This window comes from Lepidochelys olivacea (assembly GCF_965140295.1).
Source record: "Lepidochelys olivacea isolate rLepOli2 genome assembly, chromosome: 24".
Classification (NCBI taxonomy): Eukaryota; Metazoa; Chordata; order Testudines; family Cheloniidae; genus Lepidochelys; species Lepidochelys olivacea.
The window spans coordinates 17,243,510-17,256,603 of record NC_140434.1 but is presented as its reverse complement, the minus strand read 5'-3'; the positions used below and the strand labels follow the sequence as shown (position 1 = coordinate 17,256,603).

At 52.6% G+C, this 13,094-nt stretch overlaps 1 pseudogene across 2 annotated transcripts; it reads left to right on the top strand.

Moving 5' to 3' along the window:
• Window positions 1-4,307: 4,307 nt before the first annotated feature.
• On the top strand, window positions 4,308-10,381 carry LOC311512745 (chemerin-like receptor 1 pseudogene; annotated as a pseudogene). 2 transcript variants are annotated; one of them, XR_014714640.1, is made up of 4 exons: window positions 4,308-4,421; window positions 4,734-4,850; window positions 5,876-6,103; window positions 8,539-10,381. The product of XR_014714640.1 is annotated as a chemerin-like receptor 1 pseudogene (transcript). The 2 variants fall into 2 exon arrangements; XR_014714641.1 differs by having other exon boundaries at window positions 4,310-4,421; window positions 5,876-6,093.
• Window positions 10,382-13,094: the final 2,713 nt, after the last annotated feature.

The following is a 13,094-nucleotide window of genomic DNA, read 5'->3' as shown; positions in this document are numbered from 1 at the left end:
CCCCAGTCAGTACCCACGTGGGGAACACGGAACGGGCTCTTCCATCCTGCAGAGGAAGGTCTGACACAGTCCAATGGCTGGAAGTTGAAGCCTGGAACAAAGTGTAAATGTCTGACAGCGAGGGGCGTAACCATTAGAATAATTTCCCCACGGTCATGGTGGATTCTCCAGTGCTGAGCATTTTAAAATCAGGACTGGGTGTTTTTCTAACCGCTCTACTCTAGGACTTAGTTAGGGGCAGTTCTCTGGCCTGTGCTATCCAGGAGATCACACGAGATGATCACAATCATAGAATCATAGAATCATAGAATATCAGGGTTGGAAGGGACCTCAGGAGGTCATCTAGTCCAACCCCCTGCTCAAAGCAGGACCAAGCCCCAATTAAATCATCACAATGGTCCCTTCCAGCCTTGGGATCGATGAATTTTACTCTCCAGCATAAAATCTCTTCCCCGGCTATTTCCTGCTGTTGTTTGCTAGGTACGCAAACAGGTATCAGCAATGTCAGAGGAGGTGTCCCCTAGAGCCCGTGCTCTGTACAGCAACGCTGATCTCTTGAACGCCGAACCAACATCCGCTAAACCCCACGCCTCTCCCCGAGCTGGGGATGGAATGAAACCTGCAGTGCCGAGCGCTGTGATCACAGCATGTCTGTCGCACGAGCATCCTCTGTTTATTGCATCACCTTTGAATGTGGAGACTCAGACCTGGTCTACACGCCACAGTTTGTTTGGCAAAAGGAACACAGCTGGGGGGCAGGGGACTGCTGTGCTGTGCAGAGCGGGGAGGGAGGCGGGGGGTAATGTCACGCGTGTCCCCACCCCCCTGCCTCAGGCCCAGTTGCTTCCAGCCGCTGGCTGAACTAAAAGAGGCAGCGTGCCGACACACGCCCTCCCGTAACACACACTAGTCTCGGTGTCTCCCCCGCCTCCACACTCCCCGTCACACCCCCTCCCCCCGCACACTTCAGTTGAAAAGCGGCTGGCAAGCTAGCAGGATGCCCACGGACGGACGGGATTTAGACACCGGCATCGTGTGACGCGGTCCCTGCCCCATGAGGCGCTGCAAACCCTTCCCAAAGCTGCTCTCTGTGTCCGTGCGAGTGTGGACGCACGCCGTCGACACACAGAGCTCGTGTGGACACGCAACAGCAGCTTCATTAAAGCAGCAAAACTTCTGTCAACAAAACTCTAGTGTAGACAAGGCCTTAGTAACAGGTGAGTAACGTCCTCCCAACCTGCTTCAGCCACTGTAGGTTTAGGGTACGGCAGGTTGGAGAGGACAGAGTGACTGGATCAATCAGAACTGGAGAGGGACTACCTATCTATCTAGCCATCCCCATACACCCTATCTATCTATCTATCTATCTATCTATCTATCTATCTATCTATCTATCTATCTATCTATCTATCTATCTATCTATCCCCAGCCACCCCCTCTATCTATCTATCTATCTATCTATCTATCTATCTATCTATCTATCTATCTATCTATCTATCTATCTATCTATCTATCTATCTATCTATCCCCATACACCCCATCTATCTATCTATCTATCTATCTATCTATCTATCTATCTATCTCCATACAGACCATCAATCTACCTAGGCTCCGGCTGACCACAACAGATGCAGTAAAGGTCTTTTCTGTCCAAATTTCTCCTTACATCTGATGTATGAAAATCAGTTTGAATTTGAAAATAGACTGTGGGAGAAAGAAAAAGCAAATTGGCCAGATTCCTAGCTGAGGTCAATCGGCCTTCGCGTCATTAGAGTCAGTGGGGCCAGACCCCTAGCCGGGGTCAATAAGCCTTCATGTCAATGGAGTCAGTGGGGCCAGACCCCCAGCTGGGTTCAATGGGCCGTAGCTCTCCCTCTACACCCCACTCCCCTTCCGGGGCGGGGAATAGGGCTCGGGAGCCAGGACTGACAGTCACATGCACCCTGCACCCACTGTCCACATGATTTCAGCTCCACCACTCCGGGTCATTTCATCATCTCCCTGTGGGGGAAGTTGCGACTCTGTGGGCAAGAATTTCAGTTACAGCAGATGTGGGACAGGGCAGGAAGGTGCAGGGACAACTGCCTGTTACCGCTCTGCCGATCTACCCGTCCACCCACGAGCAGGCATATGAGCCCCTGTGAGCCCTGCGGCCCCGCCCTCTCCACCCGAGGCCCCTCCTCCACCGTTCCTGTCCGCCAGAGCCCCAATGCCCCCCCTCGCCCCCCCACAGCTGGAGGAGCCCAGGCTGAGCCGCCCCAGGCCGCTGGCCACACCCAGCACCGGCCCGGTGTTGGGCCACCCACTGGCCCCAGCTGCCTGCTGGCCTCTGGCCGGAGCTGAGCTCCAGCGGGCTTGGGGGAGAGGGCGGAGCATGGGCGGGGCCAGGGCTTGGTTAGGGGAGGCTTATCTTTCCCTGGCCTATTATACCCACCACCCATGCATCCATCCCCATACACCCCGCACTCCATCCCCATATAATCTATCTAGCTATCTATCTATCCGTCCCCATACACCCTATCTATCTATCTATCTATCTATCTATCTATCTATCTATCTATCTATCTCTCCCTATACACCCTATCTATCTATCTATCTATCTATCTATCTATCTATCTATCTATCTATCTATCTATCTATCTCTCCCTATACACCCTATCTATCTATCTATCTATCTATCTATCTATCTATCTATCTATCTATCTATCTCTCCCTATACACCCTATCTATCTATCTATCTATCTATCTATCTATCTATCTATCTATCTATCTATCCGTCCCCATACACCCTATCTATCTATCTATCTATCTATCTATCTATCTATCTATCTATCTATCTATCTCTCCCTATACACCCTATCTATCTATCTATCTATCTATCTATCTATCTATCTATCTATCTATCTATCTATCTATCTATCTATCTATCTATCTATCTATCTATCCCTATACACCCTATCTATCTATCTATCTATCTATCTATCTATCTATCTATCTATCTATCTATCTACTTTAGCCAAGTCTCTCATTATAGCTGATGTATTAAATTCACTTTGAACTTCAGCACAGATTGTGGGAGAAAGACAAAGCAAATCAGCCAGCCCCCCAACAGGGGTCAATTGGCCATAGCTCCATTGGAATCAATGGGGCCAGATCCCAGCTGGGGTCAATCGGCCGTAGCTCCATTGGAATCAATGGGGCCAGATCCCAGCTGGGGTCAATCGGCCGTAGCTCCATTGGAATCTATGGGGCAGATCCCAGCTGGGGTCAATCGGCCGTAGCTCCATTGGAATCTATGGGGCCAGATCCCAGCTGGGGTCAATCGGCCGGAGCTCCATTGGAATCAATGGGGCAGATCCCAGCTGGGGTCAATCGGCCGTAGCTCCATTGAAATCAATGGGGCCAGATCCCAGCTGGGGTCAATTGGCCATAGCTCCATTGGAATCAATGGGGCCAGATCCCAGCTGGGGTCAATCGGCCATAGCTCCATTGGAATCTGTGGGGCCAGATCCCAGCTGGGGTCAATTGGCCGTAGCTCCATTGGAATCTGTGGGGCCAGATCCCAGCTGGGGTCAATCGGCCGTAGCTCCATTGAAATCAATGGGGCCAGATCCCAGCTGGGGTCAATCGGCCGTAGCTCCATTGGAATCTGTGGGGCCAGATCCCAGCTGGGGTCAATCGGCCGTAGCCCCACTGGGATCAATAGGGCTCGATCCCCAGCTGCAGCAAAGTGATGTGGCACTGTTTCAGCCAATGGATCTACGCCATGGGCACCAGTTGGGAGTCCGGCTCCACGGGGGCGTCTGAGCTACACGAACTGCAAGAGAGCTCCTGTTGCTGAGAATACAGATGAGCGGGAGGGGGCGGGGGTGGCGCAGGAACTTGTGGGGACTTCAGGTCCCCTGGTGGACAGGGAAACGTTTCTGTCGCAACACACGGAAGTAGCGGAAGTTCCAGGCCATCTGCCCTGGCTTTGTAAAGCTCCTGATCTGAGTTACCCTTCCCGCCCGTCTCAGCGAGTCCCCAAGACCTGAGTACCCTACTTTCTGAGGCATCCCCCCTCTCTAACCACTAGACCCCACTCTTGTCACAGAGCTGGGGATAGAAACGAGGAGTCCTGGCTTCCAGCCCTGTTGCCATAACTGGGCCTGCAAACTAATTGTAATTGTGAGCTCAGCTGTGAGAAGTGAGTGAAAATTCCGCATCTGTCACACCCCCTGTCGAACAATCAACGTTGATGGGAAAAGGTGCCAGAGGGAACCAAAGAGACGGACCCCAAAGCCCGGTGGGTGCAAAGCTGAGACCGGGGAAACGCGAGACGTGCGGGAGCGGAGATCAGCGAACCACAGTTGGGGTGTCGGATTCTGGGTGTAACTGATAGATGCTGTAACCACCGCCAGTGAAGGCAGACACCTCACTTTGTGAGTCCTTTTCTTCCCCCCCATCTCTCTCCCATCCCTCTCCTTTTGCCACCTGGCTAAAAAGAGCCGGGTTTGGCCAGCCAGGCCTGTGTATTTTGCATCCCCTGCAGCCCCTCTGCGCCCAGAGAGGTGGCTAAAAGCGACGCCCGGAACAGCCTGAAGCGGGTACAATCTGCCAGGTCTTGGGGTGGTGTTTTTTCAGCCAAGAAGTTGCAAGCAAGAGTCACGCCGGGAGACAGAAGCGACGTTTTCTTGCCCTGCTGGGTTTTTCCTCACCTTTTCTCTGTGGGTTTGTGCTATTTTGTCCTCCAGGAAACAGCATCAGACTTTAACAACAGAGGCAAGGACGAGGGCTCCAGCCCAGCTCAGCTGACTTCTCCTCCTTTCCCCAAATCATCTCGGGCACCAGCTAAAAGGCTGTCGGACCAGGTGGGTTTTCCCTTCCCAAAATCTCTCTGCACCCAAGGGCACAAGGGTTACGGTTCAAGTGAAAGCCTGACTTAATACTTTACATTGCAAAGGAATTCACCCCCCCCCCCTGTTTCTTTAATAAAAGGGTGTTTGCTGGGGTCATAAACAGGCTGCAGATTCTGTGGAGCAAAAAAGCTCATGCTCTAATAAATTGGTTAGTCTCTAAGGTGCCACAAGTCCTCCTTTTCTTTTTGTTTAAAGTTGTACAGTTTCAGATTCGTGGTCACAACTTTTGACTTTTGGGCTCCTTTAGTATAAATTAATACAACAGCCCCCTACTCTTCCCACTGGACCCCACTCAGCTGTGGGACAGAAACCAGGAGTTCTGACTCACAGACCCCCATGTTTTAACCCACTCGACCCCACTCCTCAGCCAGAGCCACGGATAGAACCCAGGAATCCTGGCTCCCAGCCCCCCGCTATCACCCACTAGACCCCACTCCTCAGCCAGAGCCACGGATAGAACCCAGGAATCCTGGCTCCCAACCTGCTATCACCCACTAGACCCCACTCCTCAGCCAGAGCCACGGATAGAACCCAGGAATCCTGGCTCCCAGCCCCCCTGCTATCACCCACTAGACCCCACTCCTCAGCCAGAGCCACGGATAGAACCCAGGAATCCTGGCTCCCAGCCCCCCTGCTATCACCCACTAGACCCCACTCCTCAGCCAGAGCCACGGATAGAACCCAGGAATCCTGGCTCCCAACCTGCTATCACCCACTAGACCCCACTCCTCAGCCAGAGCCACGGATAGAACCCAGGAATCCTGGCTCCCAGCCCCCCTGCTATCACCCACTAGACCCCACTCCTCAGCCAGAGCCACGGATAGAACCCAGGAATCCTGGCTCCCAGCCCCCCTGCTATCACCCACTAGACCCCATTCCTCAGCCAGAGCCAGGGATAGAACCCAGGAATCCTGTTCCACGCCTGTGCAGATGTCAAGGGTTACATCACTCTTCCGTTGTTCTCTCTGTTGGGGCAGAGGCTCAGTGTTCTTCCTGTGTTGGTCAAGTGCTGTGGACCACGCCTTGCTAGCAGCACATACAAAGGCATCCCGGGCCTCTGGAGGGTTTGAGATCCACTACCCGAGAGGAGCAGACGGGGCTGGCTTCAGAGGAGAGGATCAGCCAGGGAGAGGCTGCCCTTAGAGAGCCCCATAGACGGGAAAGGAGACATCACATGCACCGTGAGCACCCAGAGGTATAAGAAGGTGACCAGGACTCCCGGGTTCTCTATGTGGCTCCTGGGAGGGGTGTGGGGTCTAGGGGTTAGAGCAGGGGGGCTGGGAGCCAGGACTCCTGGGTTCTACCCTGGCTCTGGGAGGGGAGTGGGGTCTGGTGGATTAGAGTGGGGGTGGAGACTTGGAGCCAGGACTCCTGGGTCCTCTCCCCACCTGTGGGGGGGCTGGGAGCCAGGACTGCTGGGCTGTATTCTTGGTTCTGGAGGGGTAAAATCTAATAACTAAAGTAACTGGAGCTCCCATCCCATTCAGAAGAGGAAGTGGTGCTGGGACAGGGGTGCCATGGAGCCTGCCTTTCCTCTTCCCCTGTTTAACAACCACCCCTGGGTTGGGACATCGGGGCGGGGGGGACGGATCCTGAGGCCTGCGTGTCAAGAAGCTGGTGTTTGAATAGGGTGTGCTGAAGAAATAGCTGCAGGAGTGGGCTGGCAGCCACGAGAGGCGGGCAGAGAGCCTTCCAGCTGCCCGGTTACTAGCCTTTCCTGGAATCAGTTGCTACAGATTTTACAAATCTTTCTGTGCACTTCCCAGCCCTTCGTTTAACTCAAGGCCTCCAGGTCTTTGCCCCCCAAAATCTGGGGAGGCAGCCCCAACTCTCCCTGCACAGATCAGTTAACTGGGGGCAGAGTCTGGGGTAGGGGTGGTCTGACCGTGGGAAGTTTTTCCCACATGGAGATGCTGCCTCTCAGAAGAAATGTGCCAGATTTATGGACTTGGCTAGCCGGGCTGTACCCACCACGGTCACCACTAGAGCCCAAAGCCAGGAATCCTAAAAGCCAGCCCTCCCTGCTATAAACCACTGGTCCCCACTCCCCTTCTCGTACCAGTAATAGAACCCAGGAGTCCTGACCCCAGCCACCCTGCTCTAACCCCCTGGTCCCCTCTCCCGACCCAGGGGTGGAAGTAGAACCCAGGCATGCTGATCATCCCCAACTTTTGTCTGAAAGTTTGCAAGGCATATCCCGGGTGGGAGGGGAGCTATTAACGAACAGCCTGCTAATCACTGTGGGGCACAGAACACCTCCCTCCCCCAGGTTTCCCACAATTGGGTCATTCATCCCCTACTGCAAGGTCTGAAGGTCATGGCGGGGTAACTATGGGAGGGTCTTAGCTGAATAATAATTTAAACCCCACTGAAATAGCAATAAATAATTCACTGATCGTGCTGCAACACACAACTAACCACAAGCATTTTGTTTTTCCATCTGAATTTCTCAGTGTCCGGGGGCCCCCCAGTGGCAGCCTACAGATTTTTGAGTATCACCTGGTGAAATATTTTGATTGAATTGTTTTTTTTTCAGTGAAAAATGCAGATTTGGTGACACTGAAACATTTAATGAATCCAGGCCGGTTTCACTAAATCGCTCATTTCAGGACCCCCCCCCCCTCGGCCTGCCAAAAAACAAAGCTCACCCCCCTCATTGAAATATTTCCACTGGGCATTTTTGGAAACCAAAAGTGTCTATTCTCAATGACTTCTCATTTTGAAATATCCTTGAATTTTATCCATGTTTAAATGATTTGAAGCCATGAAAAACACTCGAGATCCAAATGAAATGGTTCCGTTCAGGTAGAAGGAAATGCTTCCCCAAACTGATTTTTCCGAAAATTGCAAAAAAATTTCATTGTGGTTCGATCTGAAACAATTTTTCCTCCTCAATTGTTTGGAATCATCAGCAAACCAAAAAGTCCATTATTGGAGGGCCACCCAATGGCATCCAACACAGATCATAGACCTCACCCCAGTAATTCCTGCTTGAACTAAAGTCAAATCTTTTAGAAACACCTCCAGTCTTGATTTTGAAACTGCCAGTGATGGAGAATCCACTAGAGCCGTTAGGAAGTTATTCCGATGGTGAATTCTGTCACCATTAAAAAGTTGCCCCTTATTTCCAGTCTAAATTTGTCTTGCTTCAACTTCCAGCCATTGGGTCTTGTTAGGCTTTTGGTTGCTAGACTGAAGAGTCCATGGTCAAATATTTGTTCTCCATGTAGGTATCTATAGACTGGGACCCCTTCAACTTCTCTTTGTTAAGCCAGATAGATGGATTTCCTGGAATTTCTCACTATAAAGCAGGTGTTCCAATATTTGAATCATTCCCACTGCTCTTCTCTGAGTCCTCTCCAATTTATTACCATCCTTAAGTTTGAAGACTTTGACCTAACACAGTGACCGGGAAATAAGTAAATTAATTTACCAGTTAGGGGCCAGGAGAGTATCTTGGTCCCCTTTCTCTATCATCTTTGTCCAAGTTTCTCACTGAGTGTAAATGTTGTGCAACAGAATACAGGAGTCCCACATTCCCTTGGTCCTTCTGAAGGGTGGTGTTCCCTCCAAGTCACTGGCTGGTTGGGAGGTTGCCAGGGGAGATAACTAATGGATGAGTTCTGTTGGTGTGTGACAGGTGGAGAAAGAAGTAAGGCAGAGAGAATTGAAAACATCCCCATGGCTGTGGAGGGCACCTCTCTTCCCACAACTCTGTTGGATGTCTCCTCCACCTTCTATTATGATGATCCTATGTACAATGATGAAGATATGGTCCGTAAGCAAGCGCTCTTCAATAGCATGCATGTGGTCACTATGGTCATCTATTCCATTGCCTTTGGACTGGGAGTGACGGGCAACGGGCTGGTCATCTTCATCACTGGCTTCCGGATGAAGAGGACAGTCAACACCATCTGGTTTCTCAACCTGGCCGTGGCCGACTTCATCTTCACCTTCTTTCTCCCCTTCAGTTTGGCCTACACAGCCCTGGGCTTCCACTGGCCATTTGGGAGGGCATTGTGTAAGATCAACAGCACTTTGGCCTTCCTCAATCTCTACGCCAGTGTCTACCTCCTCATGGTCATCAGCATAGACCGCTGCATCTCCGTAGTGCGCCCTGTGTGGGCCCAGAACCACCGCACACCCCACCTGGCTTTCCTGGTAGCCTTGGGTGTGTGGGTCGTGGCCTTGGCCTTGTGTTCTCCGAACCTATACTTCCGCCACACGGCACCCTCCCCATACAACAAGAATATCACCAACTGCTACAACAATTTCGACACAGTGGGGGAAGGAGCCACCGAGGAGCAGAGAAACAGGAGGAAAAACACAAACCACCGGGCCATGATCATCAGCCGCTTTATCTTAGGCTTCCTTATCCCTTTCACTGTCATCGTGTGCTGCTACGGTGCCATCTTGGTCAAGCTAAGGAGGAACCAACTGGCCCGATCTGGGAAGCCCTTCAAGGTCATTGCTGCCGTGATCGTGGCTTTCTTCCTCTGCTGGCTCCCCTACCACATCTTCTCTTTCCTGGAGATGAACCGGACACCCAGCATGGACACCACCCTCATTGTCGGCCTTCCCTTGACCGCCAGCCTGGCCTTCATCAACAGCTGCCTCAATCCCATCCTCTACGTCTTCATGGGTCAGGACTTCAAGGAGAAGCTGCGCCGCTCCCTCTTCTCAGCCTTCGAAACTGCCTTCAGTGAGGAGGCTGCCAGCATCACTGCGAACACGAAGAGCAAGTCCACAGACATGGATTCCCAGGTCTTCTAGGCACCATGCATCTGCTGAGAGCTGGGAACCTCAGCTGTGTTCAGCCAGAACCTCTCCCCAACATCAACAGGGGCAAAATTGACCCAGTGAACTTCACCCTTCCATAGACATGATTCCCTGCTTGGCTCTGCTTGTGTTGATATACCCCTGCCAGGGATGGTCTAGGTTCGCTTGGTCCTGTCTCACCATGGGAGAAGATGCTTGAAGGCCTCTTAAGGTTCCTTCTAACCCTACATTTCTGTGAACAGATGCTTCCGTGTGGATTGATAGAAGCCAACGAAGAACAAAATGCCATCACCTGGTGGTGGGATCCTTCACTGATTTCTCTGTAGTAAATGCATTCAGTGAGCATAACTTGAGCAGCGTTTTCTATACCCAAGAGTGATTGTGGGGGCATCCAACTGGAGAGATCTGGTGTTCAGAGGAACTTTGTTGAAATGACGTCTCCATTTGGTCTCTGAGAACAGACCCCAAAACCTTCGCTTTTCTCCTTTCCTCCTTAATAGCGGGTCGCTCGGTTTCTTAATGAGCAGAGTTCTATTGAAAGCTGAGGCTGTACGAAATGAAATGCGGATGCCCTTGCTGATCCTGGGAGCTGGGAATTGGATCTGAACGGGACACACAGCCAAGATAATAGAGACAATAGAGCTGCGTTGTAGAAAGATTCTGGTTTCTTCATTTAAAAAATAAGAAAGACACCTTCTCAATCAGGGGTGAATTGTTCACTGTAAGGGGGGATTCTCTGTAGGGAGGTTCAGTTCATTATGGGGGGGGTCACTCAAAGGGGTTATGAGCTCATTATAAGAAGTTATCACTATGGTAAAAGATGACTTGTTTGGAACTAGAGCTCTGGGAGAGGAGTGGTGTCAAGGGTTACAGCAGGGCATGGGAGGGGGACGACGACTTGGAGGCAGGAGTCCTGGGTGTGATTACGGGGCAGGTCACTTTTTTGAGGGGGGCAGAGAAGGGGTGAAGGATCGCAAACAGCTGGGCACGGGACAGAAGGGACCCAGGGGAGGAAAAAACACCTGCGACACACGATGGTCCAAGGGCAGGGCCCTGGGGTTGGTCAGTGTCACCGTCCTGTCTGATGGCTCCAACTTGCTGCCACTTAGTGGCCAGATGCCAAGATAGGCTGAACCAGATCCCTCTCTGTCGCCTCTGGTCCGCCAGATGCAGTGACCCTTCATCATGGCGGGATTTAAAACCCGGGTGGGAGCGGGGATCTGACAAGCACTGACTCCTGCACAAATGGAGTTAATGCACTAGGGACACCCAGGTCTAACTCACTGGATCCCACTCCCCTCCCAGAGCTGGGGAGAGAACCCAGGAGTCCTGGCTCCCAGCCCCCCTGCTCTACCCACTAGATGCTACTCCCTTCCCAGAGCTGGGGATAGAACCCAGGTGTCCCGACTCCCAGTGATAGTCAGAAGGGCCAGTCTCTGGCTGCAAGAGAGCACAAGACCCATCCTCCTCCCGCTCAGGGCTGCACAGACTGACAGACCGCAGAGCAGCTGGACCAATGCCCCGACTCCTTCCCTGTCAATGTTCCCACGCATCCTTCCCATGGCAGCTCGACTCCCTGCCAGCTGCCTGCCCCTCCCTGTGTCAGCCTGGCCCAGACAGGGGCCAGGACACAGAACTACCATCACTGGATCCACCCTATGGGCCCATCTAGCCCGGTATCCCGCCCCCTCCCTGCCTACCTAGATCAGGCCCATGGGCTCAGCCAACCTGATTTCCCGCCCCCTTATTTAATGCCCCTTTGTGCAGCCCTAGAGCTTGGTAACCAGATGCCAAAGCGGCCATCCCGGGTTCCTGAAGGCCTGGTAGGTTCCTCAGCACTGGACAGCTCCACCATCTCAGAGCACATGGCACTAAAAGTTACAGGAGGAGCAGAGAGACAGAGGGGCTGGTCCAGGTGGGGTGGGAGCAGCAGAGGGGGCTGGTTCTTGCCCCCAAGAGGAGGATGAAGGCCACCTCTGTGGAGAGGAAGGAGGTGAAGATGAAGTCGGCCATGGCTGAGTTGAGGTTCCAGACAGCGGCCATCAGCTGGCGATGAAGATGACTGGGCTGTTGTCTGTCACGCTGAGTAGGAATCCAGACTGAAGAGGATGGCAAAGAGAACGCCTGTCCATTCACACTGGGCTCCATCCTCTTCTCCATGCTGGTAGGGATTCCCGAAGAAGGGGTGTAAGGTGCTGTTCACATACGGAAAGGCAGGGTGGGCCCGGGGGGCTGGAAGGGCATGATCTCCTCTGTCCTACGCCATCCAAACCCACATCCACCATCACCGTTAGCGCTGGCGGGCCGAGGGTGCAGGGGGTTGGCAGAGCTGGGCAGAAAAGGGTTTCCCCATACCACACATTTTGGAAAAATGTTCCCATCCCAACCCGGAGCCAAACCTTGAAATTCCAACATTTTCATGAACCAAAAACCTTGTGGGGGGGAAATCGATTCGGGACAATCAGAGCTTCCAAGGCCAGAAGGGACCATTGTGATCATCTAGTCCACTGGTCCCCAAACTTTTTACCTCGTACCCCCTGCTTACCCCTGTCCGCATCCCTCCCACCACCCCCTGGCACTAGGGGTGGGAGCAGAGCTCTGGGAGAGGGAGGGGTGTGGACAGAGGTAAGGGGGCCAAGGCTGGGGCCACAGCTGGGGGTGGCCATGGAGCCTCGGTTGCGGGGATGGCAGCCAGGGCTGAGAACAGCCCCAGGGACAGGGCCAGCAGCTGGAACTGAGCCAGACGTGCCCCCCGAACCTTCCTCGCCGCCCACCTAGGGGGCGCCCCTCCCAGACTGGGGACCTCTGATCCAGTTTGACCACCTGGATAACACAACTCCTACCACTCCCGTGACTTAATTCCTGTTTGAACAGGAGCAGATCTCTTAAAAAAAATATCCCAACTTGCTTTAAAAAGTGCCAGTGGCAGAAACTCCACCCCCATCGAAACGCTCCGTTCCGACCGCTTCGAAATGGTGTGTTTCAATCCCACCCCTTTTTACATTTTTTTTAGCTTATATTTGCCAGGAAGAAAAGGTTATTTTGGAAGAATCAGACTCTTTCGTCTGGAATTTCAAAACTCCCCCTCCCAACACCCCTTTTTGAGTCGGGAGATCCGCGGAATTCCCGTGAAAAGTTCCAACTTCAAGTAAATCGGCGTTTTTGGACAGGCCAAAAAGTCTTGCCGAAAATGTCGACTCTTCAGATAAGTAGAGAGATGGGCTGGAAACCCCACCCCCTTCCTCCCCTTGCAGAGTGGGCAGAGCTTTCTCTTCCCTGGAGCCGGGGCTTCCCCACTTTTCTCTCAGAAGGGCGGGGCTTCTTCTTCCCCCTCCCCTCTCGCTCTGCCTGTTGATTGGCAGCTACCTCCCCATGCCATGCCATGCGCTGATTGGCCACAAGTCAGTGCCACTCAAT